Source organism: Achroia grisella, unplaced genomic scaffold, assembly GCF_030625045.1.
Source record: "Achroia grisella isolate CSIRO2021 unplaced genomic scaffold, CSIRO_AGI_Agris_v1 utg327, whole genome shotgun sequence".
Lineage (NCBI taxonomy): Eukaryota > Metazoa > Arthropoda > Insecta > Lepidoptera > Pyralidae > Achroia > Achroia grisella.
The window spans coordinates 2,405,891-2,417,963 of NW_026712799.1; positions in this window are offsets into that span (position 1 = coordinate 2,405,891).

Here is a 12,073-nt window from a genome sequence, read left to right on the forward strand (position 1 = left end):
CATGATCATTCTATCATTCTCATCTGTTGACCCGCTGGCATATTCCGTTAGTAAGTGGATTTATTAAAAAAATACATTCAAATATATTAGCTTAATCAATACTATGTGAACACAATAGACAACTTCCATTCATTTTATATTTGTATTTATCAAATACCTTTTTTTAATTTAGAAATAAATTTAAATTATACCAAATATACGCATATTAAAAGTATCTCGATTTAAGAACGTTAATTTATAGAACAATATCTTAAATTATTAATAATAGTTTATTTTGTGTAGGTATAACATAAAATACGTTTATTAGTACTATAACAAGTTTGGCCTACATTACGATTTTTCGTTAAATAAATTCTTGTAACAAAGAACTGGGTGTCTTATTTGTGTCATCGGACAGTTCATTTTAACATTTGGCACTCGTCAACAATACTAGGTGTCATGTTAATACATTTATTGTTAAGAAATCTTGAAGAGTTCTGTTCCCATTACAAATTCATTACTATAAATTTGCCAGTAACAAGCTCGGAACTCTGTCAATTTGTGGTTTAACTCCTATTCACTATAATAAGCCGGTTTTTATATTTAAATATAGTATCGACATTTTACATAAGTTGATTTTCTTGAAAATTTTTCTCAACTGAAATAATAGCTATTCAAACTGGACAGTAGGGACAGTGATATAAAAATTTGACGTTCGTAACTTTCAGAATATGGCATAACTAAAAACTATTTTTATAGCATTATTAGTTGACCTCGCGAAATCCGTTCTGCTTCAGAAGTAAGTAAGTCAATGGTTTTTTGAAGTTTAGTTATGCAATAAATTTTAAAAATACACCTTTAAAATATATTCAAGGCAATATCTCTAGGAAAGGTTTAATCTGTTATAGTTTTTATGTATGTACATGTAGAGTAGGTACTTGATAAAAACGACCTACACACTAGACTAAAATATATACAGAAGTTAAAACCTATTAAACAATTTTAACACTTTGTTGATAAATGTTACTCATTTATGTATACATAATATTATTATTTAACTGTATACACATACTTATTTGCAGGTATAGCTATTATTCTGTAAGAATTTATCTATACCAATCTATCAATATCATCTTATTTATTTTACGAATAATTTTGTGAGATCAGTTTGTGTTTCCAGTCTGTATCTATTTATGACTCCATCATATGATCCTATGACAGTGTAATCGGTCTTATATATAAGACATTGAGTCATACACATTGTTGTGATTATATAATGTTACATCTACACGCCACTTCTTTCATTTGAAAATAAGTAGTACAAACCTAAGCTAAGGATTTCAAATGAAATACGATTATGTCATATAGATAAGAAATAAATAATAATTGAAGCGCGAGTCGTTCTTGGTGGCGAGATGAAAAGTGTGGGCGACCGGTTTGGTGCTTTTCGCACCCTCGTCAAGCCGCGCCCTGCAGCATGGCTAACAGACTTCAGTCGTCGAGATATTTAAACAGTCTCCCTGGGTTGAAGCTTTTAATTGGGAAGGTAGACGGTAGAGGTAATTGAATGTTCTTAGCAAAGTCCCTTTCGACTTTAAATCAGCTTGTGACTCCATCGCTGCCAGGGCAGACCTTGATTACGCATCCCAACGGTCAGAGTAGAGGCGACTGTCCCTTCTTAATGAGGACTGGTATACCCACAACCAATTGTATTGTAGAAGCGTAATGCAAAAAGAAATTTAATTTAATTTAATACTTAGTCACCTTAAAATGTCTAGTTTAGTCCAATAAAATTGGTACAAACAAAGACATCTTTATCCTAGAATTTGATATTGGACACTTTTTACTTGAATTCACTTGTAGCACCAAGAATTAACGCTGGTATATGGTTTATATGGCTTATTTAATTATGTATAATTTAATCTAAGTACAAACCTATTCCATTCACTAAAGAATTGAATTATTTATATTGTATTACTTCTAACTCCATCTTGAAAGTGGACGAAGAATTTAAAAGAGACTATTTGAAATTGCATTATGTATACGTAACTTATTGAATGAACTTGAAAAACCAAACGTGAAACGAAAATTACATGAAAAGGTTCACATTTCTTTTCTAAATTGAATGAAACACGAGCTTTGGGAATTATAGGAGCGACCTATCTCTCACATTTCCTTTTCAACAAGTTTTTAAAGAGAATCAACAACACTTTGACAATAAATTAATATTAAATTATATAATTATACTGTGTGAGATTTTTCGTGGGGTATATTTTATAAACCCCTGATGCAAACAAGGAGGTGATATAAGTTTCACATGCCTGTGTATCTGTCTGTTTGTAGCATAGTAATTCCTAAACGAATGTACCTACTATTTTGAAGCGTTTTCTTTTAATTGAAACCTAGCGTCATCCTAATGTTGTGACTTGTAATTTATGATTGTCTGTGCTACCTTTTCAATGTAGTCAGTTTTTTTGTAGTTTTATATTTTCAATTGTTTTATTATTTATGTAATAATATATAATCAGAATAAAACTAAGTTTTCTTAATAATGTTCGTCAGTCGATTTCCCCGAACCCAAGACCATCGAAAAGTGTTAGTTAAATCACTACGCCAGCTAGATTCTAAAAATTTATAAATGCAAAAAAAATCTCGGAGAGTTATTATGCAATCAAGTTTGCAAAATTGTTTTTCAATCGACTGCTATTGTAGCACATTTGGAGGGTCTGACAGTAATTGATCGATAAAGGTACGTAGGGCACTTCTAACAATGGACTCCAATGATACGGCGAGACCTACTACAAAACGGTTTTCATTCGCAATGGCATTGACAGATTTCATTTCAATAATCCTTTACTTTCACTACGACGACAGATGATTCAAATATAAGAATATATTTTAATTCCAATTGTTTTTTAAATTAATAAATTATATTTCATTAACATTTTTTGCCTACCATCTGTTCAGTCTATTGAGAAATTTCTAGTCTAGATTTTCGATTACTAGATTCAATTGAGAAATTATGGCACGGAACTGAATTTGTTTTTTTTAAGAGACAATTTTCGTTAAAGTATTACTTATTTATTGTCAAACATTAAACGAAAGTCCCGTGTATGAACAGCTATCGCTATGCACATTTGTCGTTAAAGTAATTATTTAATGAGGCGGTAACTTTTATTAGATATATAGATTTCAATAAATATACTCATATATAATGAAAGTTTATATGTAGAATATGTATCTCAACTATCGGTAGGACATATGATTAAGCATAGAGATTATAATTAGTAGGTATATTAGCAGTTATTATATACAATAAGCGACCAAATATTATCATTTACACAAAACCTTAATGTATTCACCTAATCCTACATCTGAAATCAGTTTGTTAATGGACGAAAATCGCATGAAAATTTATTCAGCAATTCCAAAATTTTATATGTCTGTATGTTCATGATAATCTTCGATGAATATCATGAACATACAATAAAATACAACGTCTGCCTGTATGTTCATGATAAGGCAGACGCAGTGGATTTCGTTTTATAATATATCTTTACTAATAGATGCTTTTGTCCAATTGAGCTAAAATTAGGTACAGTTATGTAAGTGGGTTGACAATTGAATATATCATCTATTAGTTCTGGACCTTAATTATATAAGGCAGTTGCCAAAATTCTCACTTGAAACAGATTACTAATAATGTTATGCGAGACGAGAAACACAGATGCTGTTCCATTCCTTGACCGCAATGTAAATAACAATAATACCTCAGGACAATTCACACAACGCCATCTAGTATAAGGCTAAGTCAAAACTTTGTTGTGAATACTAAACAACTATTATGAAATAATACATATAATACAAATGTTTGTAACGTGCGCGGAATCAAACCCACGTCCATCAGAAGTAAAGCGGTATGTAAAACCGCTAGATCATCGAGGCAGTCATTAAGAGGCTTATTCCAAAAGAGTTTTTGTAAATGTTGAAAGGAGTATTTTTTTAAGTAACCCTGCGAGAATTGCGGAAGTAACCGTCAGTGTAAAAGACGAAGTGGGTGGGAATTGCCCTGTAGACCCTAATTCTCCCACGCTTGCCTTCTCACGACAAATGTATTGTCACCGAAGACAAACAATTCGGTAATATAAACGTTGAATTACGATTTTATATATTTTTTTAACATCTGTGTCATTTATACTTGTAATATAGTCAATTCTAAAAAAAAAACAAAGACATCTACAATTTTTTCTTTTCAAACAAAGTACCTAATTGTATGACATTTCAGGAATTAAAGTTTCAGTTATAAAAGTAGACACCTGCGATATCTTACGTAGTTAAAGTTATACTTCCAATTGCCGAATGTATTAGTTTTGATATACTATAGAACTTGGTTAGTAAGTATCGTTTTTAGATTATATTAGTTACAAGAAATGAATTTAAAAAAATAAGTGGAGTCTTAATTTAAATAATAAATTGATTGCGTTACGTAAATCATATTGTAATTTCTGCCGTATAAATTAAATAAATCAGCATAAATATATACATTGTTACACATATTTAAGCATAAATAAAGATATTTCACTCATTCAACTTTTATACTACAAGTATGTAATATTATGTTATGTTATGTGCTACAAGTTTGCCCTAGTCGTGGTCACAAACCGACTGCCGTGGTTTAATTTCAGTATATGCCAGCAGTTTTCTCAGCCTCCATCCAGATCCATCATTTAACAAAAAACCGCGAGACATAGTACTTTTATCACTTATCTGTATTAATATTGTAAATAAATACATGGAGAAAATTTTATGAGGAAAGTGAAGTCCGTATCCATTAGGTACATTATTCCAGATTAACATAAGCTATATGTTTATTATAATAGATTTTATAGGTTATATTCAAACTCGGGAACACTCGGCTGAAACCGGGGCAGTTCAACAGTATCATAGTTATATAAATTATAGCAATACAATATCAAGGTCAAGGAATTACGATGCAACCACATAAAACAGTAAACAAAAGAAAACAATGTATATTAGCACACACTTATAAAACGATAACATATTTATCTCCCTAATAATAAAACGGGCAAACTATGCTCCTATTAGTGTGATCTTCATAAGAAACAATTTTTATTTTTAAATCCTATATTACTCATTCATAATTTTAACATTTTCTTTAGTAGATGTAGCTATAACATTATACGAAGATTATTGGAATTTTATCTTTCAGTCTCTCTTTTCAACCCTATACCTAGAAAATTCATTAAATAAATATACTTAAGTTAAATAATAATAGTCTTTACAGACTTCCCAGTAGTCTATAAGGGGTTGCCACACGAGAAACTTTTTACCTAATAATTCGTTACTTTTAGAAGCTGGCCAATTGTTTATTTTATTAATGTTTCGGGGTATATCGATTAATTAATATGTTCGTTTCGGATTTTATCAAGCAAAGAAACTGTTAAGAGACCCCTTTCCAATATCACTTTTTGCTTTTTCTTATGAAATTTTATTGGTAATGGAGGATTGAGCAACTTGCCATAAGTGTGCTTTCAACTTGCTTGCCATTCCGATATTTCAAAAATAGGTCAATAATGTCTCATCGGTGGATACTGCCCTCTCCTGATTTGTGCATGATATTAGCATATATATTACTATGCTGGCCTAGTAGTTTGGTACCTTTTGTGCCTTCTCTTTTTGATGTATTATTATTACTGCGGGCGTATTATAAACTCTTATTCCCAGGCAGTTTACGGCTTAAACTGAACTGCCTGGAAACTGATTGGATTTTAAAGAGTTCATAATACGCCCCCTGGTATATTATTCTTTTTTCCTTATTTCCCCTGTTGCCTCTTTACAACTTCCTTTAGATGAGAGCAGTGATTACCACTCCGTGAGCAGTTTCCTATTCTCGTAATATAAGACCTAATGTCAGGCCACATTTGCTAATCTTCCTTTGTCGTAGTCTAAATTTTAGCTTAGAAAAAAATGTTAAGTTGTATGCTATTTTAATATTATGTATACGAGTACATATATATCCTTTTTATAGCGACCATATTTTGTTTTAGCAGTTTAGATGACCTCCTTACATCCGATGGTCCAAGGTTCGTTTCCTCTAACAATACAAACATTCTAACATTGTATTAATGAGTATAATAATTTGTATTGGTCCGCGTGTTTTCTTTGTATAGGCATACATAATACAATTATAAATAAATAATTTAGTATAATATTTCGATCAGTTGTTCATTACTCATATTACGAGTTCTGCTCAGTTGTTTGATTTATGCAGTCTTATTATTTTTCACAGAAAGTATTATCAGAAAAATAAATAAACAGTGTTGAATAGTACAATATCTAATGTTTTTATCGCGCAAGCAATCTCAACGAGTATTAAATCAGCTATGTAAGTACCAAATCGCGGAGTACTTATTTTTTTATTTTAAAACATATGCCTCTATTCTTGTATACCTACGTAAACTTCATTTTTCAGTTCAGTTTGAAACAAAAATATCTAACAGAATATGAAACGCTTTATGCACTACGAATCGCACTATATTTTTAGCTTGACTGATAGCTTTGAACAGTGTTCGACATATTATCAATAACAAATAATAGTAGAATGAGCTAGAGTTCGTGCTAATTTTAGATATCCATAAAAATAGTTTTTGATTTCAACCTTCATAGACGACGATCTCAATTTGTGTTATATGTATTACGAGAACATAAATTGCGAATTCGACATTTTCTAAAAGTTGAATAGCTGTGAGAAATATACATATATATATTGCGTGCAGTTCGTGTAGGGACATATTACATGCGCCCTACATAAACAATTAGATTGATTTCAGTATATCTTATTTCTTCATATTAAAAATATGTTTTGGGACGTACTACTTACTAGTTATTAATTTAAATTAGAAGATTTATTTATCTACTAAGTGTTATTTTTAAAATAATAGTTTAATTCTTAATTGTAATCTCGCAATGCTTTTTAATAATTTACACAAATTAAAAAAATACTCCAAGTCAATTAATATTTTAATAGTCCTAATTAATATAGGTACCACAGGATATCAAAACTTATAAGTACGACTTTTACTTTGAATTTACTAATACAACTAATAGTTTTTTAGTGTTAGATAAACTTCCCACAAAGTTTAGGCGACCAATTATTTCTTTTAATTGCAAGATTACGTTAATTCCCATTTCTTACAAACCATTAATTACATTTACTAACAACTGTTTACTTTTTGTGGTCACTGCTATGTGAAATTTATATATCTTTGCCCTGAAAAAAGGCTACAATGTGACGCAATAAATAACTATATTTAGGGGCTTTTATCGCGTACCGCTCAATGACCTCGGTCAAATTGTTGTTTCGCTCAACTTCAAGACTTCCTCCGTAATATACACTGGTCTACTGTGAGGACAGTTATAGCTAAACTTTTTGTGTACAGCAGAGCTATTCTGTAAGCATCACTTACTAATTCGAAAGCGAAATTCGCAGTGAGATGTACAAAATACATTGGTATCCTGTAAAACTCGATAACGACTGCAGTGCCACACGATCGAGAGCGGGATGGAGGTTTTTTAGAAATATGGGCAAATCTATAGCTCAGAAGGAACTTTATATTTGCAAATGGATACGAGTGCTTTGAGTAAAGCGATGAGTGAAATGAGTTGATAAACAGCTTACAGAATACAAATGCAGCTCTATACGGAAATTACGAGCATCGATAGTTATTTACACTCATACATTTACTATCAGTTTATATAATACTAGCTGTGCCCGCGGTTTCACCTGCGTTAAATTTCAACATATAAAACTCAATAAAAAAAGGTAGCCTATGTTTTATTCTGATGCATAAGCTATATTACTATAAAGTTTCATCAAAATCCGTTAAGTAGTTTTTGCGTGAAAGAGTAGCAAATATCCATAGTTACAAACTTTCGCATTTACAATATAATACGATTTTACAGCGTTTTTATTACCAATTAAAATGTTCAGTAAGTTGATGGCATACAAATCATCTATTGAAGATTAATTATAGATATGAATATTATTATAAAAATTTGAATAAAAAAAGGGATTTTCGGTAATGTTTATTACAGATTCTTAAAGGTTAATATATAATTAATAAATGAATTAACTAAAAATGGCTATGTGGTTATTTTATATTCCGTCGAAGCGGATGCGAGAGGTATAAGAGCGAAATCTCTCTAAACCCTTCTAAGAGTAAAGATATTGGCCTAACTAGAACTACAGTACGTTTTGTACCGGAACATGTATCTAAAGCAGCACTATCAGGCTCCTACCAGATTTGACTACACAGGAACAGAAACGAGCGGTGAAGTTAAGCGTTGATGTACCCGACGTACATCAACACTTAACTTAACAAAGGGGCCCCTTAAACCTACACTCATGTCACAAGTCCCGGGTACTGGTCGGAGTTTCCTTCTCTGACATGCGTTGGATCTGGAACCCGTACGATAAGTCTATAAAATCCTAAGAAGTTCGTTTCTTCGGAGATACATTTAGGAATAATAGTAATAGCGGAAGAAACTTCAGAATGATACTCATATTCTTAACCAGTTTGTAGCAAAAAGATCGTCATAAAATAGTCAATTTTACTTCAGTATTAAGACAATGACATCTGGAACATGATTATGCGGCTCGATGCTCAGATGGTAGGTGATATCGGCTTCAGCAGATTACCGGGTTGTAGAAAATGATAGAAATTGCTTACTATCTTAAATTTAATTGTAAATATACTATTAATTACAAGTTATGGATGAGTGAACAAATATACGTTAGATCTATCGAATAGATTTTTAAAGTCTGTTACGTTAAGTTGCGAATTTAAATTGGATGGGTGTGCGCTCCAATCAGAACGCTCCCTTTGTGGTGCGTTATGTTGCTGCTTGTATGCGATAATATCCAAAAATCTTGCATGTAGATTTTGATTATAATTACCTAGGTAGGTACATTGCTAGCAATAGGGATAACAGATCCAGTTCTTAATCCATTCCCGTTCCATCTGCGCCAAAGGCCAACCAAACACAAACAGTATTTCTGGCTTTGGTAATACAATGGTTAGTATAGCGAAAGTTTAATCAAGTACTCCTTTATTAGCAATTACTAAATATCCCGGGTGGACATCGGGCAAATTGCCCTGTTTATATATATATATATATATATATGTATGTACAATAATGCGACCAAATCTCGTTTCCTCTTGTATTTCCACTCGCAAATATTGACAGTGAATGTAGCTATGTACAATTTGTATTTCAGATTAAATGGACTATTGTTTATTTTATTGTATGACAATGTATACCAGTGGAGGATAGTGATGAGTATGATGAGGATGAAGGTCAGTCAGCTTAAATGGTGAATTAACAGGGGAAATCGCATGAAGAACAATCGGACAGGGTATGTTCCTGGCCATTCCGTAAAAATCTCCATTACCATTCCCTTCCCCAAAATGGACTATTTGTCACAGATTTCACTTGTGATTGTCACCTAATGATAGACTATACACACCAATGTGTCGATTAGACTTACATAAGAGAAATGTATACTGTATGGCAGTTTAGATAGCTATCATTTAAAGACTATTTAAGGAAAATATAATTTTTCTATACAATTATTCGAACTGTAAAAAAATTAAAAATAATAATCGTAGGTATGTCTCTCAATATTGTTGTATTACAAAAATACAACAAAACACATACATATTCATTTCATTTGATGTGGAACTTTTACGTCAAAAAAGCATTCGAAGTCACGGGCACCAGCTAGTTTTTACAAATTTATTCTTTTATTAATTAATGAATTATTATAATGTACTATTATTATAAGGTTTGGGGTAGTTAGAAATATTATGAATTCTGAACACTGCGCTGAAGGTAACACTCGAAATGTCTGCATTTCGGTAAGTTTTTAGAAATTACCATAATTTCAAAAAACTTACCGGTTCGTTTGCAGATATTAACATCATCCGAGGATCCGACAAAAATATAAACTGACAAAAAGATTCGTTCTGATTAATAAGCCAGGGAATTAAAGTACTACGATACTATTAAATAATGAAAGCATTCGGAGGTCGCCGTCATTTTCATTAGAATGTAATTAGTTATTTTATTCCACCATTCCATTAGAGATAGCAACTGGTACTTTGTCGCATAAAAAATAAAAAAGACGTCTAAATCGCCATTAATACAATATTTACTTTCCGGGCATCCGGCAGCCTGCATAATACTCATCAATTATGTTACCCTCATTAAGCCTTCGTTTTATCCGGATCGCTTATACGAATGATAACCGTGTCTTCGTTTGTGTTATAAGTAACTTAAAAAAAGAGGTTCTTTATGCGACTGCATTTTTGTGTTTGTATAACTTTTTCTAGGTTAATTAATTTTGATAATTCTTTTTTTATTTGATACCTGCTACATCTTTTGTAGTATCACATACTGAAGCCTTCATATTATCCGAATCGCTTGTACGAATACACTGTTATTATACTCTTTTACATTTGTGTTAATACCAACTTAAAAAAAAACTGATTCTTAATGCGACTGTATTTTTGTGTTTGCTGTCCCAGAACTTTTCTAGGTGATTTTATTATAATATTATACATGCGACAGTTTGTGAGTATGGATGGATGTTTGTCACTCTTTCGTACGGAAACTACTGAACGGATTTTGTTGAAACTTTATAGTGATATAGATTATACATTAGAATAACATATAGGTTATAAATTTCACGCGGGCACATCTAATAATAAATATATTTATTCCTGTATATAATAGAAATAGAAAAAATCTTTATTCAAATAAACTCAATATAAGCACTTTTGAATAGTCATATTTTTTATTCTATCACTCATTCGGAACGCAGACTCGCCACTAGAAAAACTTGCAAGAGACTTGCGAGTTGCTCCTTTGAATTAATGTTATTTTAAATAAATAAACACACAATAACAATAACTAATAATTCAAAAGATTTCCTGCTGTGATAGTTCCCTACTTTTATTAAGATTGCATTTTACATTGAAACATAATGTTTATATTCAGGAAATAAAATATTCCAGACACAAACTTGCGATGTCAGATTTTACAGTGCCAAATGTAATTGAACTCCACGCTTTATTTTATGCGAGTCTAGACAATATACATTTAGCAATTTGTCACAGATACCATCAACATAGGCGTCGCTAAATAGATTATATGTGTCAAATCAAGAGAAAACACATATGATGACTGTAACAAAGAAATAATTAAAAAATATATATAAATTTTTGACAACCTCGGTGGTCTAGTGGTATAGCATACCGCTTTACTATCCGATGGTCGCGGGTTCGATTCCTCGCATGGTACATACATTTTTATTCATGAGTGTGACTGTTTGTTTCGGTCTGGGTGTTATCTATGTACATAGATATCTATTTATTTACAAAAAGCAATGTATCCATGTATTTATATCAGTTGTCTAGTACCTATAACACAAGCTCTGCTTTGTTTGAGACTAGATGGCGCATACCAACACAAAGAGCAATAATCATTAATATAATAGTTGCATAGCGCGGGCATAGAACCTGCTATCTTTGGAAAGTGCAGTAGTGTACCAATTACTACCAATAACACTAGACAGTTTATATAGCAGATGACGCTATATATGTAAATAGTCTAGTGTTATAGTCCTAAACTAAGCAGAGCTTGTTATGGATATTAAACAACTGATATATGTAATACTTTATTTGAATACATACCTACCCAGACTGATACAAAACAACCATACTCACGAATACACATGTCTGCATCTTTGCGAGGTACCGAACCTGCAATCATCAGATGTAAATCGGTGCTACACCACTACTCCGCTGAGGTCGTCGGACTAAACTAAATGAAGACCGAAATAATATTTATGTTTCAGTTTATAAAACAATAGCGGGATATTTATTACTTTTAATACAATAAAACGCCACAGCATAGCTATCTGTCTCTTGAAACGCACATTACGTCACACCTATTAATCTAGTGGAAAAGCTGTCATTCTCCTAAATTGTGCACCTACATTAATAACCACAGA